Below are 16,855 nucleotides of genomic sequence, written 5' to 3' on the forward strand. Positions count from 1 at the left end.
TCCACAAACAAAAGGACGTCAGTACGAAGAATGTACTGAGTATGTAAAGCATGATCAATATCAATATAGAAGCATAAATAACAACATAAGAAGTAGCATAGAATGGGAGATAGACATATCATCATCGTGGGCACTTACTTGCCTTTCATAGGAACTTTCCATTTCTAATACATATTTGTGTACCTACATCATTATCCGTGTTCCATAATAGTACCCGTACCATGTTTGTGCTCGTATTCACATACATGCCCATATTCACATTCATATACATAGTCATATCATATTCATATTCGCATCATATACATAATCATATCATATAAATAGCATTTACATAGCATACCCGACCACGTAGGATCGATGTTTCATACATACTTGGCCAATCAAGGCTCAAGGTTGCTCATACCTGGCCCTACCAAGGCTTCAGGGTTACATCTACCTGGCCCTACCAAGGCGTCAGGGTTACATCTACCTAGCCCTACCAAGGCGTCAGGGTTATCCGTACCATCTGCAGAGGTGTGCGCGCATTACGTAATCATATACATACTTATTTACATATCTTACCCGACCTCATAAGCTCGGGGTTCCATAATAGTCGTACATAGGTACATATACATCATGGCTCATAAGCCTCTTTACTATTAACATCATTATCATCATCGTCATCATTATCGTCATCGATATCATTATCACTATTATCCTCATTCGTCACATCTATCTTTATAGGCTTACTCGTTATACAAGGATCTAGTACAATCGTAGCATATCGAGAATCATAAGCTCAGTAGCTTTGAAGATAGAAGCATTTGGAGAATATCATAAGCTCAATAGAAGATTTAGATATTTCGCCAAAGAACCATGCCTTATGAAAGAAGGGTTAGCCCTACATACCTTTTTGTTCGACTATTTACCACTTGCACGTTCTCTTTCAACGGTTGCGTTTATACCTTCATTAAAGTCATACTATCGTTAGAATCGACAACTAGCACACATGGCTAAAGCTAGAGAAAACCGGACAACATCTCCTTTGTTTATACGACATTCCTCCATAGCGTATATCAACTCCCAAACGTCAATAATGCATTCACAATACCATAACAATAATCATTATTCATCCACATTTCTAGACTTACTTTCAATCACTCATATCCATCCTATAACACACAACTATGTCCATTCACGTCCATTCACGTACATTGCTCATCTCATGTTCTCAACATCATTTATAACACATTTACATCACAATACATCAAGACTCATAACTCAATTCAAACTATTTCTCAAAATGTCACTATTCATCATTCATGACCCATTTTTCTATACTCATCTAATGTCCAAGCATTTTAACTCTCAAATACCTTAAACAACATATATATAACATAAATCTTAACTTAGATGTTGTAGGAACGAGCCTTGGTCGAAATACTCCACTTGAGCAAAACCCTAGTTTTCCTTCAATAAGAAAGAGTTTCTTGACTTGAATGATCTTAATGGGTTTCCTTACACTTGATTCACTTGATTTGTGTTGTTGATGACTGATAATCCTTGAAATCTCGTGGAATAAATGTAGAGAGATGTTTTAGAGAGAAGGGATGAAACCTGGAAGTGAAATAATAAACTTGGATCCCTTATTTAATAACCCAAAATCTGATCTTAAACGAACAACATAGTGGTCGTAAACTTGGTTTACGGTCCGTATTCCAGTTTACGGACCGTCCTTCGCGGTCGTGTTTAATCATATCAGAACCAAAAACTCAGGTTGAGACGTGGTGATTTACGGACACAGTTTACGGGCTGTAAACCACTTTACGGTCCGTATTTTGGGTCGTATTTAACCATTTGCTCATTTGGCAGAAATTTGAATTTTTGGAAGCCAAAATACGACATGGCAGTTTACTGACCGTATGCCACTTTACGGTCCGTGTTTCATTTTACGACCAACTGGCTAGAATGCAAACCTGCAACTTTCACATTTCCAAAACCTTTAATTAGTCATTGTGGAGCATAACCTCTCTCTTATTGCAATTGCCTTCGGAATCTTACTTAGGGTCGTCAAATGTTATTTCTTACACATGAAAACATCGGATACTCGTACTCCTTGCGGGTCCATTCACTTGGACAACAATGGAGGATTTTTCCGAGGTGTAACATTCTCCCCCAATTAAGAACATTCATCCTCGAATGGTAAAGTCTTCGGGGATTCTATAAAACTTTCGCCAGAGTCTCCCCTATAATACGACACTACCGTCCTGTCACAACAACCCATAATATCGATGCCTCACAGGGCCACAACACGATAGTATAAAAATTCGGCCACACACGACCCAAAAAGCATAAAAGGAAAACATACATACCTTATAATCTTGACGTCTCATCTTGGACTTCTTCCAAGGGCTGAAATAAATGCGGGTATCTGGATCGCATACTTTCTTCCGCTTCCCATGTCATTTCCTCTCATTTACTGCTTCTCCATAGAACCTTAACTGAGGCCACTTCTTTGTTTCTAAGCCTCCGTACCTGCCTATCTAGTATGGCAATGGGTACTTCTTCATAAGTCAACTTTTCTGTCACTTGCACATCGCTTATTGGCACGATCCTAGTAGGATCTCAAACACATTTTCGAAGCATCGAGATATGGAAAACTGGGTGAACTGACTCCAAATCCGAAGGTAAATCTAACTCATAGGCCACTTTACCTATCCTTCGTACAATCTCATAAGGCCCAACGTATTGGGGGCTAAGCTTCACCTTCTTGCCAAACCTCATAACACCCTTCATCGGTGAAACTTTCAAGAGTACCTAATCTTTCACTTGGAACTCTAAGTCTCTTCGACAATTATCCGCATAGGAATTTTGATGACTTTGGGCTGCTAACAACCGATCTTGGATGAGCTTGAATTTCTCTATAGATTGCTGGACCAAGTCTGGCCCCATCAATTTAGTCTCTCCTGTTTCAAACCACCCAATTGGGGACCAACACTTTCGCCCATATAAAGCTTCATATGGTGCCATTTGGATGCTAGAATGATAACTGTTATTGTAAGCAAATTCAATGAGTGGCAAATGGTCATCCCAATTTCCTCCAAAATCTATCATACATGCCCGCAACATATCTTCAAGAGTCTGAACGGTACGCTCGGCTTGTCCATCAGTCTACGGGTGAAATGCCGTACTAAGGCTCACTTGGGTTCCTAGACCCTCTTGGAAAGACATCCAAAAATTGGCTGTAAACTGAGTTCCTCTATCCGAGATAATAGATACTGGAATACCATGGAGTCTCACTATCTCTTTGACATAGATCCTCGCATATTCTTCTGCCACATAGATCGTTCTGACTAGTAAGAAATGAGCTGAATTTGTGAGCCTATCTACAATTACCCATATAGAGTCATACTTGCGTCGAGAACGGGGTAAGCCTGTAATGAAGTCCATGTTAATCTCTTCCCACTTCCAAGTTGGGATTTCTATAGCTTGCAACTATCCACCCGGCTTTTGGCGCTCGATTTTTACTTTTTGACAATTGGGACATTGAGCTACGAATCCCGCTATGTCTTTCTTCATCCCATTCCACCAATATACAGACTTAAGGTCATGATACATTTTCGTCGCTTCGGGGTGAACAGAATAACGGGAACAATGAGCTTCTCTCAATATTTGGTGGCGTAAATCTGCGACAGCGGGAACACATAATCTGCCTCTACATCGGAGAACTCCGTCTCCTGAAATATCAAATGGTGACTTCTCTTTTTGAGGGAGCGCATCTCTGTACTGCATTAGCATGGAATCTTCGTATTATCGCTCTTCCACTTCTGCTACTAGCGACGAGACTGCTTAATTCTTAATAGTAGCTCCCTTGATACCTAAGTCCACTACTCGGACTCCTAGGCTAGCTAACTGTTGGAGCTCACGAGCCATTTCTCTTCTCTCTGGTCGTACACCACATAAACTTCCCATAGATCTGCGGCTAAGAGCATCAGCTACAACATTTGCCTTTCCAGGGTGATACAAAATATCGATATCATAATCCTTTAGCAATTCCAACCATCGTCGTTGCCGCAAATTCAACTCTTTCGGCTTGAAGATGCACTGAAGACTCTTATGATCTGTGTAAATATACACATGGACACCATATAAATAATGTCTCCATATATTTAATGCATGAACCACTGCGGCCAATTCTAGATCATGGGTTGGATAATTCAGCTCGTGTTTCCGCAATTGCCTTGAAGCATATGCAATTACTTTACCATGTTGCATCAATACACAACCCAGCCCAACACCTGAAGCATCGCAATAGACAACATATCCTTCCAATCCCTTTGGAAGTGTCAAAATTGGGGCAGAAGTCAATCTACCCTTTAACTCTTGGAAACTACGTTCACAAGCATCTGTCCATTGAAACTTTGCCTATTTCTGGGTTAACTTTGTGAGTGGTTCAGAAATAGAAGAAAAACCTTCAACGAATCTCCTGTAATAACCTGCTAAGCCCAGAAAGCTACGAACCTCCGTCGGAGTTGTGGGCCTTGGCCTGGTCTTCACGGCCTCAATCTTTTGACTATCCACTCAAATACAATCGGCTGCTACAATATGCCCCTGAAATGCCACTGAGTTCAACCAAAACTCACATTTGGAAAACTTTGCAAACAACTCTCGGGTTCGAAGAACTCCAAGGACAGTACGCAAATGATCCGCATGTTCTGCCTCGGATCTAGAATACACCAAGATATCGTCGATAAATACGATCACAAATAAATTCAGGAAGGCCTGAACACACTATTCTTCAAATCCATAAATACCGCCGGCGCATTCGTTAGCCCAAATGACATTACTCGGAACTCAAAATGATCATATCTTGTTCTGAAGGCTGTCTTAGGGATATGTTTCTCCTTAACTCTCACTTGGTGATACCCGGACATCAAATCAAAACCATTTGGCACCTTGCAATTAATAAAATAAGTCATCAATCCTCGTAAGAGGATACTTGTTCTTAATCGTCACCTTATTCAATTGTCGGTAATCAATGCACATTCTCAAGGAGCCATCTTTCTTTCGGACAAACAATACGGGTGCTCCCCGCGGAGATGAACTAGGCCTAATAAAGCCTTTCTCAAGCAAGTCTTTCAATTTCTCCTTCAACTCTTTCAATTCTGCGGGAGCCATTCTATAAGGAGGAATAGATATGGGCTTGGATCCCTTATTTAATAACCCAAAATCTGATCTTAAATGAACAGCACAGTGGTCGTAAACTTGGTTTACGGTCCGTATTCCAGTTTTCGGACCGTCCTTCGCGGTCGTGTTTAATCATATCAGAACCAGAAACTTAGGCTGAGACGTGTCGATTTACAGACACAGTTTACGGGCCGTAAACCACTTTACGTTCCGTATTTTGGATCGTATTTAACAATTTTCTCATTTGGCAGAAAGTTGAAGTTTTGGAAGCCAAAATACGACATGGCAGTTTACGGACCGTATACCACTTTACGGTCCGTGTTTCATTTTACGACCAACTGGCCAGAATGCAAACCTGCAACTTTCACATTTCCAAAACCTTTAATTAGTCATTGTGGAGCATAACCTCTCTCTTATTACAATTGCTTTCGGAATCTTACTTAGGGTCATCAAATGTTATTTCTTACTCATGCAAACATCGGATACTGGTACTCCTCGCGCGCCCATTCACTTGGACAACAATGGAGGATTTTTCTGAGGCGTAACAGTATTGGGATGACACTGTTTGAAACCCTTTTTGAGCGAAGGTGTAAATCATCGATTGGTTAGTTTAAAGTTGGGAAAGCAGAGTTGTTAAGGCCAGATTTGGTCTATCAGGCTATGGAGAAGGTTAAGTTGATTTAGGAGCATTTGAAAATGGCTCAGAATTGCCAGAAGTCTTACCCAAATATGAGACAGAGAGATTTAGAGTTTGAAGTTAATGACTGGTATTTCTTAGGCTCTCACCTATGAAGGGTGGCATCAGATTTGGTAAGAAGGGGAAGCATAGTCCCGCCATATTGGACCATACAGAATCCAACGAAAGGTTGGTCAATTGGCTTATGAGCTTGAGTTGCCACAAGACTTGATTATGGTGCATCTAGTGTTTCATGTGTCAATGTTGAGAGAGTGTGTGGGAGACCCGTCATTGATTGTCCCGACTGATAGCATAACAGTCAATGATAATTTTACTTATGAAGGAGTCCCAGTGAAAATCCTTGATCACCATGTTCACAAGTTGAGGACTGAGGAGGTAGCCTCAGTAAATTTTTTGTGGCGAAGTCAGAAAGTTGAAGAGGCTACATGGGAAACCGAAGAAGACATGAAGTCCAGCTATCCCTATCTCTTTGAAGAATCGGCAGAAACTGGTGAAGGTACTGTACCTTCCCCTCTCAGATCTTTCCTTCTACAGTTTATACATTATCAGTATTCAGCCAGTTAGACAGTCAGCTTTGTAGTTGTTCAGTTCAACAGATAATTCAGTTCATACCCTTTTCAGTTCAGTTTTCATGTGCTCATGTCCGTTAGTGTGCACATGTCTCGGCAGTCACTCTTTATCAGAATCGATCATTCGAGGACGAATGATCCCAAGGGGGAGATAACGTAACACCCCGTATCATTAGATTTCTAGTAGAAAAACTGAAGGTTTGAGCGTTTTCCGAAAATGGTTGACAAGCCTACTTGGGGAAACCATAAATCTTTGTTTAGTTGGGAATTTGGGAAATTACCCTCAATGAAAGTTGTAGTACGTAGAAATACTTTTCTAACGATATAAGGATCAGGCCAATCAGAGATCGGATCAAGGAGATATGATCGTCTCAATATGGCTAATAGTAAGACACTTAAAATTCTATAGAATCGGCTAAGTTTTCGATACGTCTGCCTTCCATTCAAATTTCATAAAAATACGTTGGGATATTTGAGGACACTTAAAACATAAAAGTTGTAGCCCTTTGAAATAGATTTCCAATGGTATATTGTGAAGCCCAAACAGAGCTGTGTACAAAAAGTTATGTCCATTTTACCGAACACTGTGCAGAACCGACATAGGTTCGTTGTGCCGGCGCGTGAGCTGGCCCCGCGTCGCGCGCCTATTGCCAAAAAACCCCCTCTCTGAATATTGACCTGTAGATGGTCGTGCGCTGCATGTGCATTGCGGGCCCATCTCATAACATGTCCGGTTTCGGATAAAAAATCGGGATTTCGCATTTTAAGTTATATTTAAGCTTGGGGTTTATTTCCCTAACACCCCTAGTCACGAAAAATCACCCTAAAGTCAGAGGGAACAAGTTCCAAGCTTCGAGAACCCTCCAAGGTAAGTTTTATCATGATTCTAGATTGAATTCAAGTCCCTAATCTCTTTCTAACTTGAGTAAACCCTTCTAATCGATAGAGTTGTGAGTGGAACATTATTGTTGGGCGTGGAAACACTAGATCTCGAATTCAAGAGGATTGAACGTCAAAATGGTAATGCTTCTACACTCTAATCATTCATAATAGTGAATTGATCCGTTCTTGGTAGAATAGTAAATGGGTTTAGTAAAGAGAATTACACGAACTATAGTAGGGTTTTGGATTGTTGACTTGAGATTGTTATAATCATATGGGTGATGGATAATGATGTTAATTACACCCAATTTAGATTGTAGAATCACCTAGAAGTAATAGAATGGGAATTGGGTGAATAAATCACCATTAATGGAGATTGTGGAGCTTTATGCCCACTAAGTATTTGATAAAATGCATAGATGACTAAAAGCATGGATATTATTGCTAATATAGAATCCCTTTGACTTGTATTGATATAGATCAAAGTTGAAAGGGTTGACGAACATTGTATTACGCTCAAAGGCTTGAATTAAGGTATGTGAGGCTAACTATCTACGTTAGGGAATGTTCATGATTCTCCCTACGCCTCATTCTTCATACTTGTCAGTAATTAGACTCAACATACAATTTAGCCCTAGTTTCATGATATGTGGTAGAACTGTTATCTTCTAGTTTTGCAGTTACAGAATTCGTTCATGGTTGTCAATTCGAATACTATGAACTCAGCACGTAATTGTCACGACCCGACCAAGGGCCGCGACGGGTACCCGCGGCTAGCCACCGAGCACCCCTCATTCTACTGCTTATCATACTCATTGAACGTCCTTTTATCAAAATCATACTCAAGTTATAAGAAAATTATCTTTCATTCGAAGATATAAATACCTTTATATGCACAAGCCTTTTGGTTATTGAAATAGTATATACATATATATATATATGCATGGTAGCAACCTCGTAAGACCATTTTACCCACACTGCGTATCTACGAGCCTCTACTACAGTATCAGACATATGGACGGGACAGGACCCCGTCGTGCCCAAAACATACATGGACACAAAAAGGATAACCATAAGCACCTCCGGAACAGTGGAGTGCTCTCAAGCAGCTAACAGGTCCTACGAGTCTGGAGCAAGATAACCTCCCTATCTACCTGTGGGTATAAACACAGCGTCCAAAGAAAACGGACGTCAGTATGAACATTGTATAGAGTATGAGAGGCATAAACAATAATATCACATCAATGAAGTAAAGGAAGCATCAATATGGAACATTTGTATCTGACTGTCAAATGGAAAAGGAGTGATACATGCTGGCTTACTCTTAGTCATCATCATATCACATATGCATAAATATATAAACTACCCGTCCATATCGGATCAATATGATAATCGTGAGCCTGCGTCCAGGTCTCCCGCGTCTGGGGTATCATCTCATGCTGCCCACTAGTGGTGTCTGCTCATGCCGTTTGGCTATGGTGTATAGCTGCCCGCCTTAGCTGTGACTGTCCGGCCAATTAGGCGTGTTGTTATATCATCATCATAATATACTCATCATAGTGCATGCACAAAGACTCAAAGACAACTATGCTTTATCGGGGAGACGTATGGTCGTGATCCCCCGATTTCCTTATGGAGCACTCATTAACATCCTGCCTCACCTTGAAGGGAATAGTATATGAGGTGAGTGTATGCAATAATGACATCATGGACGTTTTAGGAACATCATATCATGAACATCTAGAACTTCTATACTTTAACTCATTACCTTGTGTAGCTAATTAGGGATATCGGTTCATATCTTTTCGGAACTTAAGAGATTCATGGAGAAGAAAGAAAGTCATACTATAGGAATCATGCAATAGAAGGAAAGGACTAGCCTCACATACATTTTGCGCTTGACAAATCTATCGTTCGTTTGGTTTCCTTTGGTGCCCACGTTTCTACATTCAAGAGGATTCGCATTGACATTAGTTACTCGGCTATAGGAATATTTCACTATTTCTAGGGAAAATTGGGCAGCACTTCCTTTGTTTATACTACTTTTCCCACATTCTATATCAACTCCCAAACGTTAATAACAACATTCACAATATAGCAACAACAATCATCATTTACCTACACTTCCCACAATTCACCATTTCTCTTTGATTTCTCCACAACTATGGTCATTATTCATTACTGCAACTTTTCACAAATAATACTTATTCCATATTCTAGATGTCGTACATAACACATTTACAATCATAACATACCAATATTCATCATCCACCCCAAACTACTACTCAACACTGACACTATTCACATATTCATGACCCAATTTCTATGTCTTTCCACAATCCAAGTGTTACAACTTTCAACCACTCACACCATATAAAAAGTGTCATAAAACTCACCTTAGATGATGGATGAACAATACTCAAGTAGAGCTTCTCTTCTTGCACCAAAACCCTAACTCACTTACCTTGAGTTTTCTTGGCTTAGATGAACTTTTAATGTGTTTCATACACTTGATATCATGGATTTGGTGTAGTTGACTAAGGTTTTCCCTTGATTTCTTTTGGATGAATGGTGGAGAAGGTTCTAGAGAGTCCTTGGAGAGAAGAGAGTGGAAGATGAAATGAAATAAAATGAGGGACGGGTCTTAAATTAATTCATGAAATCAGTCCTGACCGAGATGTACGGTGCAATCGACGGAGCGTCGATCTAGCTGTCGAAGTCGTTAAATTTCCAGCGATCGATCTGTCATTTCCTTTCGTTCGACGGTTAGAAGGACGGTTCGTCGAACTGATCGACGGAGCGTCGAACTGTTCGTCGAAGGGTCTTCACTCCAGCTAAAATTTACGACGCAATCGACGGGGCGTCGACTCGTTCGACGGTACAAAGAACGACCGTCGAACCCCCCTTTCGCAAAACTGCGGTGAAGTTTCATTTAATGATCTTTTCTCCCTTGCCTTTAACTTCTTTGGAATCTTAATTAGAATTATTAAGTATCCCTTCTTACTTGTAGGGACATCATGTTCACATTAACTTACGTTAGTCCCTTCTCCGTTCAGCAACCCAAAGTTCCGAGGTGTAACATTCTCCCCCCCCCCCCCCCTTTTGGAACATTCATCCTCGAATGTTACGTACTTGGGAGTTCTACAAAAATTTTACCAGAGTTTCCCCTGTAACATGGCACTACCATCCTGTCACAACGACCCATAATAATCTGCCTCACAGGGCTACAATACAATAAAACTCTAAGAAAGACTTACGAAAGCTCCCGAAGATAGGGGAAATAATATCTAAGTAATGATAGAAATAGTGGTGTTCAGACACTCTAATTATTACACTTCATTTATTGCATACATACCTTATAGTGCCGGCGCTTCCTCTTGTACCTCTCCTGGGGTTTGGAATAAGTGTGGATACCTGGATTTCATTTTCTCTTCCGCTTCCCAAGTCATCTCTTCTCGATTGCTATTCCGCCATAAGACCTTAATTGAAGCCACTTCTTTGTTTCGAAGTCTTTGTACTTGCCTATCTAAGATGGCAATGGGTACTTATTCATATGCCAACGTTTCTGTGACTTGCACATCATCTATCGAAACAATTCTCTTGGGATTTTCAACACACTTACAGAGCATTGAGACATGAAAAACTGGGTGAACTGATTCAAGCTCGGAAGGCAAGTCCAATTCATATGCTACTTGGCCCACCTTACGGATAATTTTATAGGGTCCAATGTAGCGAGGACTCAATTTTCCTTTCTTGCCAAATCTCATTATTCCTTTCATTGGCAACACCTTCAAAAATGTCCAATCATCAACCTGAAATTCCAAGTCTCGCCGGCGATTATGCGCATAAGATTTTTGGCGGCTTTGAGCTGTCAACAATCGATCCCGGATCACTTTGACTTTTTGTACCGCTTGCTGAATCAATTTAGGGCCTATTAACTGTACTTCCCCTATTTCGATCCATCCAATTGGGGACCTACACTTTCTTCCATATAGGGCTTCATACGGAGCCATTTGGATACTGGAATGGTAGCTATTATTGTAAGCGAACTCAATAAGGGGTAGGTGATCATCCCCACTACCACTGAAATCTAGCACACATGCTCGGAGCATATCTTCCAAGGTCTGAATAGTACGTTCGGCTTGTCCATCGATCGGTGGATGAAACGCCGTGCTAAGCTTCACCTGGGTACCTAGACCTTCTTGAAAAGATTTCCAGAATTTAGCTGTGAACTGTGTTCCTCTATCTGTAATAATGGATAATGGAACACCATGAAGTTGCACAATTTCCTTGAGATACAACCTCGCATAATCTTCTGCGGAGTATGTGGTCCTGACTGGAAGAAAATGAGATGCCTTTGTTAATCGGTCCACAATTACCCATATGGAATCATACTTGCCACGGGAACAGGGCAATCCTATAATAAAATCCATATTGAAAACCTCCCATTTCCACGTAAGGATTTCCATTACTTGCGATAATCCTCCTGGCTTTTGATGTTCAATCTTTACTTGCTGGCAATTTGGGCATTGGGCCACAAATTCTGCTATGTCTCTCTTCATGCCATCCCACCAATATATCAATTTGAGATCGTGGTACATTTTTGTTCCACCCGGGTGAATAGAATACCGAGAGTAATGGGCTTCTTCTAGAATTCGTCGGCGCAATTCTGTAACATTCGGAACACATAGCCTGCCACGGTATCTAAGGACCTCATCCATCGAAGTTTTAAATGGAGATCTCTTTTTTTCATGAAACGTGTCTCTGTAGTGGCTCAACCGCGGATCTTCATACTGACGCTCTTTCACTTCCACATTCAGAGACAAAACCATGGGATCATTAATACCAATCCCTGCACTACCCGAATCTACCACACGCACCCCAAGATTAGCTAGCTGGTAAAGCTCATGAACCATTTATTTCCTTCCCGAGGGAACTTCACATAAACTGCCCATTGATCGGCGGCTAAGCGCATCGGCTACTACATTTGCTTTTCCAGGGTGATACAAAATATTCACATTATAATCTTTCAACAATTCTAACCACCGCCTCTGCTGCAGATTTGACTCCTTCTGCTTGAAAATGTATTGAAGGCTCTTGTAGTCTGTATAGATGGCAACATGTACGCCATACAAGTAATGTCTCCATATCTTCAATGCATGAACAACTGCAGCCAATTCAAGATCGTGAATTGGATAGTTCTTTTCATGCTTCCGCAGCTGTCTCGAGGCATAAGCAATAACATTACCGTGCTGCATCAATATACATCCCAACCCAACACCGGAAGCGTCACAATACACCACATACCCATCTGATCCTTCTGGAAGTGTTAAGACTGGAGCTGAGGTTAATCTGTCCTTCAACCCTTGGAAACTGCGTTCACAAGCATCATCCCATTGAAATTTAGCTGACTTCTGGGTTAGTTTCGTCAACGGGGTTGAAATAGATGACAAGCCCTCTACGAATCTTCTGTAATAGCCTGCCAATCCCAGAAAACTACGAACTTCTGTATGTGTCGTAGGCCTTAGCCAATTCTTTACCGCTCCAATTTTCTAAGTATCAACTCGAATACCATAATCTGAAATCACATGGCCCAGAAATGTTACGGAATTTAGCCAAAACTCGCACTTTGAAAATTTTGAATATAGTTCTTGTGCTCGAAGAATTCCAAGTACGATACGCAAATAATCGGCATGTTCTGATTCTGTGCGAGAATACACCAGAATATCATCAATGAATACTATCACAAACAAGTCCAAGAGTGGCCTGAACACATTATTCATCAAATTAATAAACACGGCCGGAGCATTAGTCAACCCAAACGACATCACCCGGAATTCATAGTGGCCATATCTTATTCTGAAAGCTGTTTTTGGAATATCTTCTTCTCTAACCCTCACTTGATAATGACCCGACCTCAAGTCTCTTTTAGAAAACCACTTGGCACCCTGTAGTTGATCAAATAAATCATCAATCCTGGGAGAGGATATTTATTCTTTATCGTCACCTTGTTCAACTGCCTATAACTGATGCACATTCGTAGGGAGACGTCTTTTTTTCTCACAAACAAGACTGGTGCTGCCCACGGCGATGAGCTGGGTCTAATAAACCCCTTTTCAAGCAAATCCTTTAATTGCGCCTTTAGCTCTTTCAATTATGTCGGAGCAATTCGATAAGGAGGAATAGAAATAGGCTTGGTGTCCAGCAACACATTAATGGCGAAGTCAATTTCTCTTTCTAGAGGAAGGCCTAGAAGTTCATCTAGGAATACGTCCGGAAATTCATTTATTACCGGAACAGATTGGAAAGCTGGCGACTTTGCTTCGACATCCTGAACTCAGACTAGATGATAAATGTAGCCTTTGGCTATCATCTTTCTTGCCTTGATATAGGAAATAAACCTACCTCTTGGAGACGTTGTATAACCCTTCCATTCAAGCACGGGTTCTCCCAGAAATTGAAATCGAACTATTTCATCCGGCAATCAACATTAGCATAGCATGGGGCCAACCAGTCCATACCCATAATCATATCAAATTCTAACATTTCAAGCTCAACTAGATCAGTTTTAGTTTAGCGATCACGTATCACTATCACACAATTTTTATACACTTGTCTAGCTATCACGGGATCACCAACCAGAGTAGATGCCTCAAACGGTTGGATTGTCTCAGGTTTCACCCCCAATGCGACCAGCAACGTATGGGGTAAAATAGGAAAAAGTAGAACCCGGATCTATCAAGGCATACACAGCATAGGAAAATATGCATAATGTACCTGTAACCACATCGGGGGAGAACTCAAGATCTTGTTGTCCGGCTAATGCATATATACAGGGCTGAGTGGCACCTGAAGTAGATGATCCCCCTCGGCCTCTACCTCGGCCCAATGGAATCTAATGAGTCGGCTGTTGATCCTGTGGGATGAATCCCCACTCTACCGCTCGTTGACGGGAAGTCTCGCATCATATGCCCAACCTAGCCATAGGTATAGCAAGCATCCGAACCTTGGCGACACTGTCCAGAATGTAGTCTACCACACTAGCTGCATCGCGATACGGAGGGTCTCCTCTGACTGTAATCTTCCCTGAACTGAGAATCTGAGACCCTCGAACTCTGACCCGGTCCTAAACGAAAGGAGCGATCAAATCTCCTACCCGTGAATCGAGGAGGTGCACTAGTCACCGACTGGCCTGAATGTTGGGAATCAGTCTACCTCGATCCCCCTCTATAATCACTACCTGCCCCCATAGATCTGGCCCTCTTGCTTTGTCTTCTATCAATATCACGATCACCTCTTGGCAGCGGCTGTCGTCCCTCTAAGTTCTGGGCATGGGCTTGTATTCGGGAAATATCCATCCCTTCTTGTAGCGAAGCCGTCAAGCAGTCCTTGAACAAATGTGGCCCCAAGCCACTCACAAACCTGTGCACCCTATCTCCCATATCGGTCACCATAGTCGAGGCATACCTAGCCAAGGAATTAAATTGCAGGCTATACTCCCGAGCACTCATATTCCCTTGCTTCAAATTTAGAAGTCTGTCCGCTCTAGCTCGGCGGACCTCAGGTGGCAAATAATGGCGGATGAAGGCATCGACGAATTCTTTCCAAACCGGAAGAGGCGCATTATCTCCTCTTGATAAGACCCAGTTATTATACCATAAGACTGCCACATCCCGGAGTCGATAAGATGCCAACTCTACGGATTCAATTTCGGAGGCTTGGACAATCCTTAACGTTCTCAACATCTCATCAATGAAACCTTGCGGGTCTTCATCCGGCTTTGACCCGAAAAACTCCGGAGGATTTATACTCGTAAAATCATGGGCTCTGGTACTGGCTGATCGATCACTTGGGCCCGTATTCTGCCACTATGCCTGAGCGGCAACCAACTGTGTCAATAGATGTATAGCCTCTGTCATTTGTTGACCCGAATCAACTAGTGGAGAGATTGGAGCTGGAGCTCCTCTTTGTTCTTCCACATTAGGCGGGGTGGAGGAAGTATTAGATAAGGCCTCATTATGTGATTCGCCTTCTTCTATATCCGTTGGCGGTTCTCTTACTACTCGCCTGTTTGTCGTGGTCTTGCCCTTTTGGGCTGCTGTAGCTTTTCCCTTTGGCGGCATTTCTGAAATCACAACACACTATTAGGGAGGGTAAAATCTTATACACGGCTCTATCGCACGATCTCATAAGAAGAAAGATGGTCATTTTCCTAAATGCCCTGTAGCCTCTTGTTTAATAACGTGGAGCGTAACACACCATAAACAAGACTTTACTAGACACGGCTCGTAGACACTTCCTAGGACTGAACTGCTCTGATACCACTTCTGTCACGACACGACCAGGGGCCGCGACGGGTACCCGGGGTAGCCACCGAGCACCCCTCATTCTACTGCTTATCATACTCATTGAACGTCATTTTATCAAAATTATTCTCAAGTTATAAGAAAATTATCTTTCATTCGAAGATATAAATAGTTTTATATGCACAAGCCTTTTGGTCATTGAAATAGTATATACATATATATATATATATATGCATGGTAGCAACCTCGTGAGACCATTTTACCCACACTGCGTATCTACGAGCCTCTACTAGAGTACTAGACATATGCACGGGAAAGGACCCCGTCGTGCCCAAAACATACATGTACACAAAAAGGATAACCATAAGCACCTCCGGAACAATGGAGTGCCCTCAAGCAGCTAACAGCTCCTACGAGTCTGGAGAAAGATCACCTCCCTGTCTACCTGTGGGCATGAACACAACGTCCAAAGAAAATGGACGTCAGTACGAACATTGTACTGAGTATGAGAAGCAAAAACAATAATATCACACCAATGATGTAAAGGAAGCATCAATAAGGAACATCTGCATCTGACTGTCCAATGGAAAAGGAGTGATACATGCTGGCTTATTCATAGTCATCATCATATCACATATACATAAATATATAAACTGCCTGTCCATATCGGATCGGTGTGATAATCGTGAGCCTGTGTCCAGGCCTCCCGTGTCCGGGGTATCATCTCATGCCACCCACTAGTGGTGTCTGGCCATGTTGTATAGCTGCCCGCCTTGGCAGTGACTGCCCAGCCAATTAGGCGCGGTGTTATATAATCATCATAATACACTCATCATAGTGCATGTATAAAGAGTCAAAGACAACTATGCTTTATCGGGGTGACGTGTGGTCGTGATCCCCCGATTTCCTTATGGAGCACTCATTAACATCCTGCCTCACCTTGAAGGGAATAGTATATGAGGTGAGTGTAAGCAATAATGAAATCATGGACGTTTTAGGAATATCATATCATGAACATCTACAACTTCTCTACTTTAACTCATTTCCTTGTGTAGCTAATTAGGGATATCGGTTCATATCATTGCGGAACTTAAGAGATTCATGGAGAAGAAAGAAAGTCATACTATAGGATTCATGCCATAGAAGGAAAGGAATAGCCTCACATACCTTTTGCGCTTGAACCCCCCTTTTCGCAAAACTGCGGTGAAGTTTTATTTAACGAGCTTTTCTCCCTT

This window comes from Lycium barbarum, chromosome 8 (assembly GCF_019175385.1).
Source record: "Lycium barbarum isolate Lr01 chromosome 8, ASM1917538v2, whole genome shotgun sequence".
NCBI lineage: Eukaryota > Viridiplantae > Streptophyta > Magnoliopsida > Solanales > Solanaceae > Lycium > Lycium barbarum.